This window comes from Monodelphis domestica, chromosome 1 (assembly GCF_027887165.1).
Source record: "Monodelphis domestica isolate mMonDom1 chromosome 1, mMonDom1.pri, whole genome shotgun sequence".
NCBI lineage: Eukaryota > Metazoa > Chordata > Mammalia > Didelphimorphia > Didelphidae > Monodelphis > Monodelphis domestica.
The window spans coordinates 648,727,869-648,740,837 of record NC_077227.1 but is presented as its reverse complement, the minus strand read 5'-3'; the positions used below and the strand labels follow the sequence as shown (position 1 = coordinate 648,740,837).

The 12,969-nt window shown below is 34.7% G+C and overlaps 1 protein-coding gene and 1 long non-coding RNA gene across 13 annotated transcripts in view; both read right to left on the bottom strand.

Annotated features, from left to right (window-relative positions):
- Positions 1 to 12,969, bottom strand: part of CCDC88A (coiled-coil domain containing 88A) — a 179,504-nt gene that overhangs the window by 142,349 nt on the left and 24,186 nt on the right. The gene's annotated exons all lie outside the window — the stretch shown is intronic.
- Positions 1,585 to 12,969, bottom strand: part of LOC130456570 (uncharacterized) — a 34,150-nt gene continuing 22,765 nt past the window's right edge. The window contains exon 2 of the long non-coding RNA XR_008915638.1: positions 1,585 to 12,867. This is a non-coding gene — a long non-coding RNA (uncharacterized LOC130456570). The remainder of the gene's footprint in view (positions 12,868 to 12,969) is intronic.

The following is a 12,969-nucleotide window of genomic DNA, read 5'->3' as shown; positions in this document are numbered from 1 at the left end:
TCATTACTCAATAGAAACTGTTCAATTCAAAGTTGAAGACCTCAACTGCAAAATCTGTTGATCTTTTTTGGGATCTAATCTTTGACTTATTTACTTCATTTGACACAGATGGCAGTCAGGATAACACAAGACTTAGGAGCCTCAAATATTAAAAGAATAAAAATCAAGGAAATATAATATTTGAAATATCAAAGGAACTGAGTTTTATAACCAAGAATAGCATACCCAACAAAGCTGAGTAAAATTATACAAGGAGAAAAAAAGTCATTTAATGAACTAATAGACTTCTAGCTATTCTTGAAGAAAAGCCAATAAATGAGTAGAAGATTTGAGCTACAACTCTAAATGAACATCCTAATGCAAACACCAACAACATGGAAATAGGTTCTGATCAAGGACACGTGTAATATCCAATAAAATTGTGTGTCAGCTGCAGGAAGGGGAGGGGGAGGGGAGGGAGGGAAATAATGTGATTCTTGTAACCAAGGAATAATGTTCTAATTGACTAAATATATTAATTTTTAAAAAAAGAAAATTTTGAGCTATAAGCATCACAAGGTAAACATGAAGACCAATTATAAGGGATTCAAAAAGGTCAAGCTGTTTACTCTTTTAATGGGAAAACATTATTTGTAGCCCTTAAAAGCGATATGCTACTTGAATAGGTTTTTTTTTATCACTGCTACATTTTATTAATATTTTTAATTTTTTGTACCATTATAACTTTTTTAATTCCAAATTTTACAAAATCAAACAAAAGAAGCATTTCCATATACAAAGAAAAAGAAGATAGTACACAAATGAAATCACAAATCTACTTGGATAGTTTCAAAGAACATTTATGATAGAAGTCATGAAGTCAAGTTGCATATAATGGGATAAGCCTTAAAAAATGATTAATAAAATAGGGTAGGAAGAAGTATGAATAGAATAACTGTTACAGTAAAGGTGAGTAGGAAGTGGAGGGCAAGTAATGTTAAAACCTTATTCTCATCAGATCTGGGTTAAAGAGAGAACCACATATATTAACTAAAAGGATAGAAGTTTTCTCAAGTTACAAATTACTAGGAAGGAAAGAGAATAAGAGGAGAGAGGGACTCTTTAAAAGGGTGTGTAGAAACGAGGGGATGCCCATCAATTGGGGAATGGCTGAGCAAATTGTGGTATATGTTGGTTATGGAATACTATTGTGCTAAAAGGAATAATAAAGTGGAGGAGTTCCATGGAGACTGGAACAACCTCCAGGAAGTGATGCAGATCGAGAGGAGCAGAACCAGGAGAACATTGTACACAGAGACTAATACACTGTGGTATAATTGAACGTAATGGACTTCTCCATAAATGGTGGTGTAATGTGCCTGAACAATTTGCAGGGATCCAGGAGAAAAAAAACACCATTCATAAGCAAAGGATAAACTATGGGAGTGGAAACACCGAGGAAAAGCAACTGCCTGAATACAGAGGTTGAGGGGACATGACAGAGGAGAGACTCTAAATGAACACTCTAATGCAAATACTATCAACAAAGCAATGGGTTCAAATCAAGAAAACATCTAATGCCCAGTGGACTTATGTGTCGGCTATGGGGGGTGGGGGGGAGGAAAAGAAAATGATCTATGTCTTTAACGAATAATGCTTGGAAATGATCAAATAAAATATATTTTTTTAAAAAAAGGGTGTGCAGATTAAGAGAAAAGAAGACAGGATAAAATAAGGGAGGGATTCTTAAGACAGCAGTTCATATTAAGAAATAAGAGGGCAAGGTGAGGGGGATAAGGAAGAATTTTTAGAGGGGTGTTGATTAGGAATGGTCCAAAGAAATAAGACCTCTGTGGAGGTATAGTACAAAAAGAGAGGAAGAAAAGACAAGGAGGAGAAACTGAATGGAAGAGCAACACACAACTTATAATTATAACTCTGAATGTGAATGGGATGAATTCATCCAATAAGTGTCTTTTGCCTTTTGTATCCCCAGCACATAGCCCAGCACCTGAGACATAGCAGGCATTTAATAATTGTTTATTAATTGACCATTCCTCTTCTACTTGCTCTAGCCTTTATTTACGATCTCTCTTCCCATTTCCACTAATAACTTCTTAAGAGTAGCCTGCATTTGCTGTTTCCATATCTTTAATTTTTCATCAATTTCTTTTTATGTTAATTTAACCTTTTTTCACTTTTTATTTAAACCCTTACCTTCTGTCTTAACAATCAAGACTGGGTATTGGTTCCAAGGTAGAAGAGTGGTAAGAGCTAGGCAATGGGGGTTAAGTGACTTGCCCAGGTTCACACAGCTAGGAAGTGTCTAGGCCAGATTTGATCCTAGGACCTCCCATATCTAGACCTGGCTCTCAATCCACTGAGCCACACACCTTTCCCATGCTAATTTAATCTTAATAATCCACTAAACTGTTCTCTCAAAGGTCATCAGTGATTTTTTAATTAAGTTAAATGGTCTCTTCTCAGTTATCAATTCCTAAACTTTACAGCAACAAAAAGTCTGATAATCCTGATCACCAAGTTCTCTTCTAGGATATTCTCTCCTTTTGTGGTTTCTGTAACATTGCTTTGCCCTGGCCTCTAAGCCATTTGATCAGTTCTTTGAATCTTCTTTCCCCTTTAAGTGATCTGAATAACTAACAACCAAGCATCTAGTTCAGCAACTTAATGCAGGCATCTCATAAATGTTCATTTATTGACTGGTTTAATTTACTTCCATAGGTTCAACTATAACTTCTACATAGACGATTACAAACTCATTATCAATTTTTTTAACTTTTATATCCCAACTACCTAGAATAGGTACTACCTTGCATTCAGCAGGCACTTAAATGTTTAGATTAAAGCAATTTCATTTTCAGTAAAGACTCTTCTCTTAAAATACAAGATGAATTACTGAATATGTACATAAAATATAATATCAAAGGCTATTTAAATATCATATCTTTTCAAAAAAATGAATTGAAATACTCTAAAAATCTCATTTTATAAAGTAGAAAATGAATCAATTAGCAAGTCTGCCTATGTCAATAGACAACATGGCAGTAAAATACAGCTTCAAGCAATTTGGCTTTTAGTAGCAACCTACTTATGGCATGTTACATTAATGTCAACTGAGACAAAAAATAATTGAATTATCTACTACTGTACTGACTTCAAAAAATTAGCCTAAAAAAAGAACATTAAGAGACCAGGTTGAAAAATAAAAATTGGCTTTTTAAAAACATTACTTGGATTTTTGTGCAACTAAGGATCACATCTCTATTTATTCAATTACTAGAATCTATCAGAAACAGAAACTTGATACCTTTAGTGGTTCTGTATTTAAGTCTAAATAGCCTGAAAGTCAATTATGCATCCTCTTCTACCATCTGTTCATCATTGTCACTTAAAAACTGTGCTCTGTGTTCATAAGGTTAATACCATTAAAATTTTAAGACTAAATGTATAATTGTTCTGATTTTGTTCTTAACTGAAAACATGTTCAAGCTATTCAGTAGTAACATGTAAGTGTATATTTTTAAAACTGAAGCTATGACTTTTACTTTTTCCAATATTAGTAATCAAATATTTGGTTCTGAAAAATAATTTTAAAAAATCAAATGATTTTATGAGGCAAAAACCTCTCAAAACAAAAATATTTTAATACATTACAGCATTCCTTCTTATTAACTATCTCTGCTCTATAAACAGAAAAATAATAAAATTAAGGGCACTGGAACAATATATACAGAAAACTCAAATCAAAAGAGATTGTTAATTCTGACAAAAGAATCACTACAAGATACCTGACAAAGGGAATCACAACAAGATGGTGAATGAGAGGAAGCAAAGCAACCAATCTCTTTCAGAACTACTCCATAAGCCTATGGACACTAAAGAAAGGATTCTAGCCAGAAAAATTTGGCCCAGATCATACCTCAGGAAATCCTTTTATCTTAAGAGTCAGGAGCAAGCCTGGAAATCTTTGAGGAGGGAGGTATGAACTCAGTGAAGGTTAAAGAGATCTGTCCAAAGAGAGTCTGAAGTCTATAGTTGTAGTACTTTGAAAGTATGAGAGAATAGAATCAAGAAAAATAAACAATTAACAATCATTACTATGTCAATGTAAATGGAATTAATTCATCCATAAAACTGGAAAGAATTGCAGAATACTGAAGAGTATTTCACTTACAAAAGGCATATAAGGCAGAAAGATTCACAATAATTTCAAATAGGATACTGAAGCAAAATCTAGTATACTTCAAGTGAACTCAAAAAATCAGGAATAACAATTATCTCAGATACAATAAAAGTAAAAAATAGATACAAGAAATAAATAGTAAATGACATCATATTAGATCACCATAAACCAGCATTAATAATATATATCCATCAAATGACATTTTCATTAGGGATAAAGCAAGAAAAAGTTAACATCTTTTGATACAGTTCTATAAAATACTAGCCATAATGGTAAAACTATTTTTAAATGAGAATTTTTTTAAATTTAATTCATTTATAATATTTTTCCATGGTTACATAATTCAAGTTCTTTCTCTCCACTCTTCTCTCCCTCCTCCCGGAGCCAATGAGCAATTCCACAGGATTGGCAAAACAATTTTTTAAAAATTGAGTATAAGCATATGCAAAAGCTGAATAAAGGTCAAGAAAGAGGGGGGAAAAAAGAAAGAGGAGGATTGGGAGAATGTCACTGGATTCGGCAATTAGAGATCACTGATAACTTTGGAGAGAGCAATTTTGAAAGATGGAAGTGCAAGAAAGAATGTTGAGCGCTGTGAAGAGGACCTATAGTCAGAAGGTTGAGAGATATGGGACGATAGCAGAGATAGAAGGATCACGTCAAGTTCTTATTAGAACAAAGGAGACAAAGGCATATTTTTAGGCAATTTTAGGGAAGCAGCCAATAGACAGGGAGGATTGAAGAGCAGTGAGAGTGGGATGATGGGGGCAGTTTGTTGGAGGAGATGGGAATGAATGGGATAACTTGTGCTGCTCTGGACGTTTGCATTAGAAAGAGGAAGGCTACTTATTCAAGTGAGATAGAGATGAAGGAGGAAATAGTGGCAAAAGGTGTCTGAGTGAAATGAAATGGGAGAAGATATACACAATGGCTTCAATCTTTTCCTGTAAAAATAAGAGACAAGATTATTGATTGTGAAGGTGGAGGGAGGGGAGCCACTAGATTTTGAAGAGGAATTAAAAGGTTTGGAAGAGCAGCTATAGTTATTCAGTGAAGTATATACAGAAAGATTCCCTAGCAGCATTGAGTGCTCCATTGAAGTTGTGGGTTTTTAAAAATATTGTGGCCAGGAGACTTCATTTCCCAGCATTCTTTACTCTTCCCGGGGTCCCCTTGTCTGTGTCCTGTGTTGCACCCTGGCATGGGTTTGTTTATAAATTTTGCTGAAACCCACACTGTGGGGCTTTGGGGGCTTTTGCTTTGACTTCAGCATGACAGGTGTGGGTCTCTGGCTCTGTGCTCTGCTCACTTGGATGAAGGAACCCTTTTCTCTCTCACTTTGTTGTTATTAAATTCTATAAATTTTAAATACTTGGAGTATTCATTCATTTTTAGTCTCACATAGTCATGTAAACAAATTAATAATAGACTCTGCCACAATGGTTCACTGTTTTTTTCTCCACCTTCACTGAGTGGTGCATGTGTAGGAGTGAAAGTAGTAGATGGTAACAGTAATCTAAGGACAAGGCTTGGTGAAGCAGAATCAATATGATAAGGGAGCAAGGGACTCAAGAGAAAAGGATGGCATTAAAGATGAAGCAATAAAATTGCCACATTACAACTGTTAAAATTGTTTTCTTTGTTAATTTACTTCTAGAGTTGATTAGAAGGGGTGGGGGAGGAAACTTTCCCTTGAATTTCACAGAATATTTGGCTAATCTCCTAAATGAAAATTTCTAGGAATGCCAAAATCAAGAATTAACCCTAGCATAGAATTTCAGATTAAGAACTAGATGGGAACCAAAACAGTCTGCTAGCCCAACCAGCCTCTTAGTCCAATCTAGACCTACTTATGAATCTCTTTAATACTCCATTCCTCACTGAAAAAAAAATTATCTTGTATTTATCATATATATATATACACATACATATATAGTATATACTTATATTTGTACACATTCTCTCCCTTACTAGAATATAAGTTCCTTAAGAACAGGGACTATTTCATTTCTATCTTTGCATCTCCAGAAGCTAGCACAATATCTGGCATACAGAAGACAATCAATTTTACTGATTATGTTTAGGGAGCTCCAATTCAAGTCTAAATAAACTCACTAACATATTCTAGCAAGCATCAAATTGAGGAGTAGCACTGGTCAGTTATGGATTCATTACCATCCAAGAAGAAGCAACATTTGGAAGATATCCTTAGCCTGAAGGCCCTCTGCTTCAGAAATCATTATCACTGCTCAAAAAGGGTTAGTTGGTGATTTCTTAAACTAAGGGAACAAAGTCATTAACCTGAAAAAAGAGTGGGTAAGAATCTAAGTCTTCTTTAGAAAGTGTGAGGTGCAAATACATTATGGAACTTTATATAAATCCTCCATAAAATCCTTTGCCACTGTCTCTCATAGTGTGGAAGTAAATACTTAGTCCTTGATGACTGGCCTGGATAGCAAAAGTTCTGGAAGTAGCATACTAAAAATGCTTCAAAAGTATGGTCCTCTGAAACAAAAGACCAACTTTGCTTTACAAGGTCAAGCCTAGTTAAAACTAAGAAAAAGAAAAATAGTCCTCAGTACTGCATAACCTTCCAATTCTACAGTGAGTAGTGACAAGAGTACCAGAAAATAAAGGAGAGGATACTAAGAATTATACCATTTCCAGACCATTTATACTTTTTAAGATGTCTGCTATAACTCTAAATGTAAGATCCTTTTCTAATGACCAAGAAGAAAGTTATACCATTGGAGGAATTGAATCATATGACATTTATTTTCTTAAACTCTAAATTCAACAACCAAAAAAGAAAAGATTTCTAAACAAACAATAAAAATAAACTAGATTCTACCATGAGTCTCCATTTCACAGGTCTTGCCTTATTTTTTTAAATATGGAATATATTTTACATATTACTTTCAAAACTGTACTACTTTGGAAAACAGTATGGCAGAAACTAGGTATAGACTAATATCTTACACCCTATAGCAAGATAAGGTCAAAACAGGTATATGATTTAGATATAGAAAACATTATAAGATATAAAATGAATAATTTTTATTATATTAAATAGAAACATTTTTAAACAAACAAACAAAAAATTAATGTAACCAAGAGTAGAAGGAAAACAACTGGGGGAAAAATCTTTATAACAAAATTCTCAAATCCATAAAGAAACAAGTCAAATTTATAAGAATACAAGCCATTCTCCAGTTGACAAAGGGTCAAAGGATATGAACAATTTTCAGATAAAGAAATCAAAGCTATCAATAATATGAAAAAATGTTCTAACTCACTCCTGATTAGAGAAATACAAAGCTGAAGGGGGCAGCTGGGTGGCTCAGTGGAATGAGAGCAAGGCCCAGAGATAGGAGGTCCTAGGTCCAAAACGGGCCTCAGACACTTGTGACCCTAGGCAAGTCACTTAACCCCCATTGCCTAGCCCTTACCATTCTTCTGCCTTAAAATCAATACACATTGATTCTAAAACAGAAGGTAAGGGTTTAAAAAAAGAAAATGCTGAAGTACCACCTCATACCTATCATTGCCAATATGACAGTAAAGTGACAAATATTAGAAGGAGTATGGCAAAATTGGACCACCAAAGCCACCAAACCATTATGGAGTGCAATTTGGAGTTATGCTCAAAGGGCTATAAAACAATGCATATCCTTTTAATAACAAAAAAAGGGGAGAGGACCAACATGAATAAAAATATTTATAGCAGCTCTTTCTGTGGTGGCAAAGAACTAGAAATTATGGGGATGTTCATCAATAAGAAATTGATAAACAGGATATTAGAAAAAAGCTGGAAATATCTGAATGAACTGTTGTAGAGAGAAACAAGCAGAACAGGATAACATTGTATTGAATAAACAGCAATGTGTACTATGATCAATGGTGAAAACTTGCCTACTCTCAGCAATGCAATGATCTAGGACAATCCTGAAAGACTTAAGACAGGGAATGCTATCCACTTCCAAAGACAGAATTGTTGGAGTCTCTGATGGATGCAGATCAAAGCATTCTTTCACATTAGTGTATTTAAAGTTTTATTTTGGGGTTTGGGTTTTATATGAGTGTGCTCTTACAACAACAACCAATATGGAAGTGTATTCTGTATGATATTAAAAATAAAATAAGAGCAAAAAAATAAATGATTACTGACTAACATGAAAGATACTTGTTGGGGCAGCTAGGTAGTTCAATGGATTGAGAGCCAGGCCTAGAGACAGGAGGTCCTGGGTTTAAATCTGGCCTTAGACATTTCCTAGCTGTGTGACCCTGGGCAAGTCACTTAACCCCCATTGCCTAGCCCTTACCACTCTTCTGCCTTAGAATACAAAACAAAGTGATTCTAAGACAGAGGTAAGGGTTTTTTAAAAAAAGGTATGTGCAAAAAAGCCCTCATAATTTTTTGTTTTAGAAATTATTTTCACTAAAATATGATGTTTATATTAATATTAATATGATTTTAAAATTTTAAAAATACATATTTTAAAAACAAAAACAGAAAACCATCCTGCTTGGTTTATGCTTATTTCTGAACTTCCTTCTATTCACTTCTATGTAATTTTTTAAAACCATATCTTCAATCTTAGAATCACTACTGTGTATTGGTTCTAAGGCAGAAAAGAGGTATGGACTAGGCAATGGGGTTAAATGATTTGTCCAGGGTCATACAGCTAGCTAGGAAATGTATTTGAACCTTGGACCTCTGGTCTCTAAGCATGGCTCTCAATCCACTGAGCCATAGAGCTGCCTCCACTCTTCTATGTATTTTTAAAAAACATTACAATGACACTTTTAAAAAAGACCCAAGGAAGCTAGATGGCTCAGTAGATAAAGAGCCAAGAATCTGTCCTCAGACTTCCTAGTTGTCTGACCCAAGGAAGTCCCTTAACCCCAATTGCCTAGCCCTTACTTCTCTTATGCCTTAGAACCAAATAGAGAAGTATTAAAAAAAAGATGAAAAGAAAAAGAAAAGATATTTCTGCAGCTAAACCCTCATCTCTCCTAATGGATCTCCCCAATTCACAAAAAGAAAATTTTAATTAAGACTAAGGTTCATCTGACACCTTTGTCCACTGCTTCCTCCATGTTTGTATATCCTAATGAACCCAAATTATTAATAAATTCCCCCTTCTTCCTTCTCCTTTACATGCTAGTATGTTCCTTTTTTCTTCTCCAAATATTCTCAGAACAGAAACAATCTATCCACCTTCAAAAGGATTTTTGTTTTTCTCAGACATTAAGATTCTGAAGAGACTTGTTTCTTCTTCCTCTATTACAATGTTTGTAATACATCAGTTACCTTCCAACTGCTCAAATAAATTTGCCTTTCTTGATTTCTCTGGACTTGTGTTTATATATAAATGTTCCTACTCAACACTAATCTTTCCATCACAAATGCTTTGTAGGGTGAACTATTCTTGGTTTTAAGCCATATATCTTTTAGAATAACATATTCTAAGATCTCCTCTTATAAAAATTGTCAGATATTGTGATCCTGATTATAATTCCTTGGAAACTGAATCGATTCCTCCCCACTACTCCCTGCCCCCGATCCTTTGTAGCATTTTTTCTTTGATTCAGGTGCTCAATATTTTGGCATTAACCTTCCTAATAATTTTCCTTTTGGTTTCCTTTAAGGAAGTAAATTCTACCTTCATTTGGCCCTCTGGTTCTAATGGAACTGGGCCATTTTCATTTATGATTTCTACAAATAAGTTCCAAGTCTGTTTATTTTTTAAATTATGGCTTTGGGGAGTCCTATGACTTGTAAGTTACCTTCTTTGACTTGTCTTGCAGGTCAGTTGTTTTTCGTACAAAATACTTTATATCTTCTATTTTTTAAATCTTATTTTGTTCTGATGTTTCATGCTGTCTCATGGAATAATTGATTTGTTGTTACTACTCTAGTAGTTTTAAAGAGTTATGTTACTTAAGCACATGGATGGGTCAGTCACACTTGGAAAAAGGCATGAAAAAAGTTGACAAAACTGACATTATTGAAAACCTAAAGCCAATATAAAATACCATTTCATTGAATACAGGGTCATCTCATATTGCAATGCAGTAAAATATTTGCAAAAAAGACCATCATAAAAATAATTAGTTTAACAATACTGGTCACAGAAGATGAAAGGGAGAGCACTTCTACAAAGAATTTAATGACTTTCAAAATTAAATCAACACACATGTTGATGCTCAATGATTTCAAGTTAAGGTGAGAGTAAGTAAAGATGGTAAGAAATATATCAGAATGCATTTATCAAGAAAAAGATAAGAAATCTCACAAACCAGGCTGCACAGAAGCCTCACACCTTTACATAATGATTATTTTCTTTAAGAAAAGAATTGGTGAAGGATAGGTATTGTGAACTTTAAATTACTCCATCCTACTTAGTCTAACAAAATCAGGAATGTCAACACCCATACTTAAGGATTAAGTATCTAGGAAGATGGCCTATGATAGACATGTGCTAGCAAATGACAAATCAGAAACAACTGACAGACCCCTGGGCTGTCCTAAGTCAAGCTTAAGCTACCATTGGTACAGGTGAGACGCAGAAAAGTGATGTAAAACCGTCTATATATTTCACATCACTTCCTCTCTCCAGCCTCTTTGGTGGTGGAGATGTGGCTGGTGGCAGCTTGCTGAGTGTCTTGGCATCTTGGCATGGCAGCAGCTATTGTCCTGTTTAGCAGTGAGTTTTCCTTGATACTATACTGGAAGAAGCTGAGTAGCCTAGCTGAGCTCTCTTGGAGTTTAAGCTGATTCCTTTCTCCTTTATCTTCCAAACACTATCCTCTCAGAGAAAGCCTCTAATCTTCAAAGTCCTAGTGGCAGAGGACTTTGAACTTCCCCTGGCACAGGCCAGGCAAGAGAGATCATATACCCTCCTTCTCTCTCTTCTCCTTAATTCCTTTCCTCTATATCAATTAAAATCACCATAAATTTCCAGCTGACTTGGGTATTTTATTTCAGATTTTGACCAAAATTAATTTAGATTTAAGTCACAACCCTAAAATTATCCTTACAGTCCTGACAATGGTGAGTACAAAATAATATCATTTGGTTTTATACTAATGGCCATCTTTGCTCTAAAAAGTTAGTAGTCTGTTTTTATACAGGCAAATGATTCAAATATGAGCCTTCAACAATAACAAGTGTTTTCTGGTCAAAATATAATCATATGTATCTGCCTACAGAGAAAGATGTAGGGCATACAAGATCCCACTCTGCTTATTGTTTATATATTGTAAAAAGGTATTTAATTCAATTTAACAAAAGTCACATTAATAGTTCTCCTCTAACAAAGTAGTCCCCATTCAAACATGAAAAGTGTTTAAGGTTTCTTTAAAGGTATGAAAACTGTAACCCTTGGTCAATAACCCTTTAATCATAAATCTCAATATGAGGCAGTAAGATATTGTAAGAGTTAAAATTTAGGGGGGAAACTGAGGCAGGTAGAAATTAGTTTCTCTCTGCAAGGAGTATTATATATTTATGAGGTTTTTTAAAGGTTAAGGATTAAGGAAAATGCAGAATAAGAAAAGCACATGTCTAGGCCCAGAGAGGCCTAGACAACCTCACCTACATAATGAAAGAGATGCGTCTGCTCAGAAGCAGAAGTAGGAAAGAGACCCAGTAGCCTTTACAGCCAGGTTAAAAACCCCATCTCGCTCTCAGCCCAGTTGAGGTTGCAAGGCATTTTGGGAAGTGAACAAGGACCCCTGGGAAATGGGAGTCCTGAGTTCAAGTTTCCATTTTTACATTTCCTTGTGTGATCATTTGGGAAGGACTTCCCCAAAGGATCATAAAAACATAATCAACTTAAAGATTACAATAATTTGAAGATAAGAGAAAAGAAATAAAACCAATAATTGCTGGACGCATTGACAAAAAGCCAGTTGGGGGCAGTCCCCTTTGGCATGAAAGTATACATACAAAATAAATGTTCAATCAACTACACCCAAAGTTCATTCTTGTGCAGCTTGTGGTCTGGAGGCTTCTTCATGGTGTCTTCTCCAAAAGTTCAGTTTCTGGAATCAGAGAGGTAACATCTTTCTTTACCTAAAATTCTTCTCAAAAGTAATTTAAACTTTGCCATTTAAATAATATTTTTTACATTTCCCCGTGTTGTGGGTGATTGAAAAAAAAACAAAAAACAGGATCACTTAGGGATGCAAGGCTGAGGTATGAGGTAAATGAATCAATTGGTAAGAGAAATTAAAAAGATATCAGAAAAATCCAAATAAAAAAGAAAATACTGGATGAAAATATAGACAATCAAAGTCTCATGTGTAAAAACTCCAAGTAAAAGAAAAATAAATCTATAACAGGTCCTTGAATCAGGGCCCAATTAAAATGATCGAAGCAATGATGCATTTACCCAGTCAGTAGCCAGAACTACAGAAAGTTACCACACTATGAAAGACAGAAAAGGGACCAGATTATAAAAGCCAAGTAGGTGCCAAGTTTGGGGATACTCATCTGTGAGTATTTTCAGAGTGAGTGTAGACACAAGGAAAGCCTATGTCTAACAATGTTAAACACAGTAACCTCGAGTCTTCAACACTAGGTTCAAAATCTTTGCATTGGCTTAGAAGTGCATCAATCCATCCTGGATTGGGTTTTCTTTGGCCCTGTGCAATGGCTCTTTTGTGTATATCTTGTCCTGGAATCAGACAGAATTATTAAGTTAAGTCCAATAATTTATTTTAAACAATTAGTGGCATCATTTTTATAGTCTCAAGCTTTGGGGGCATGCATTAGCAAA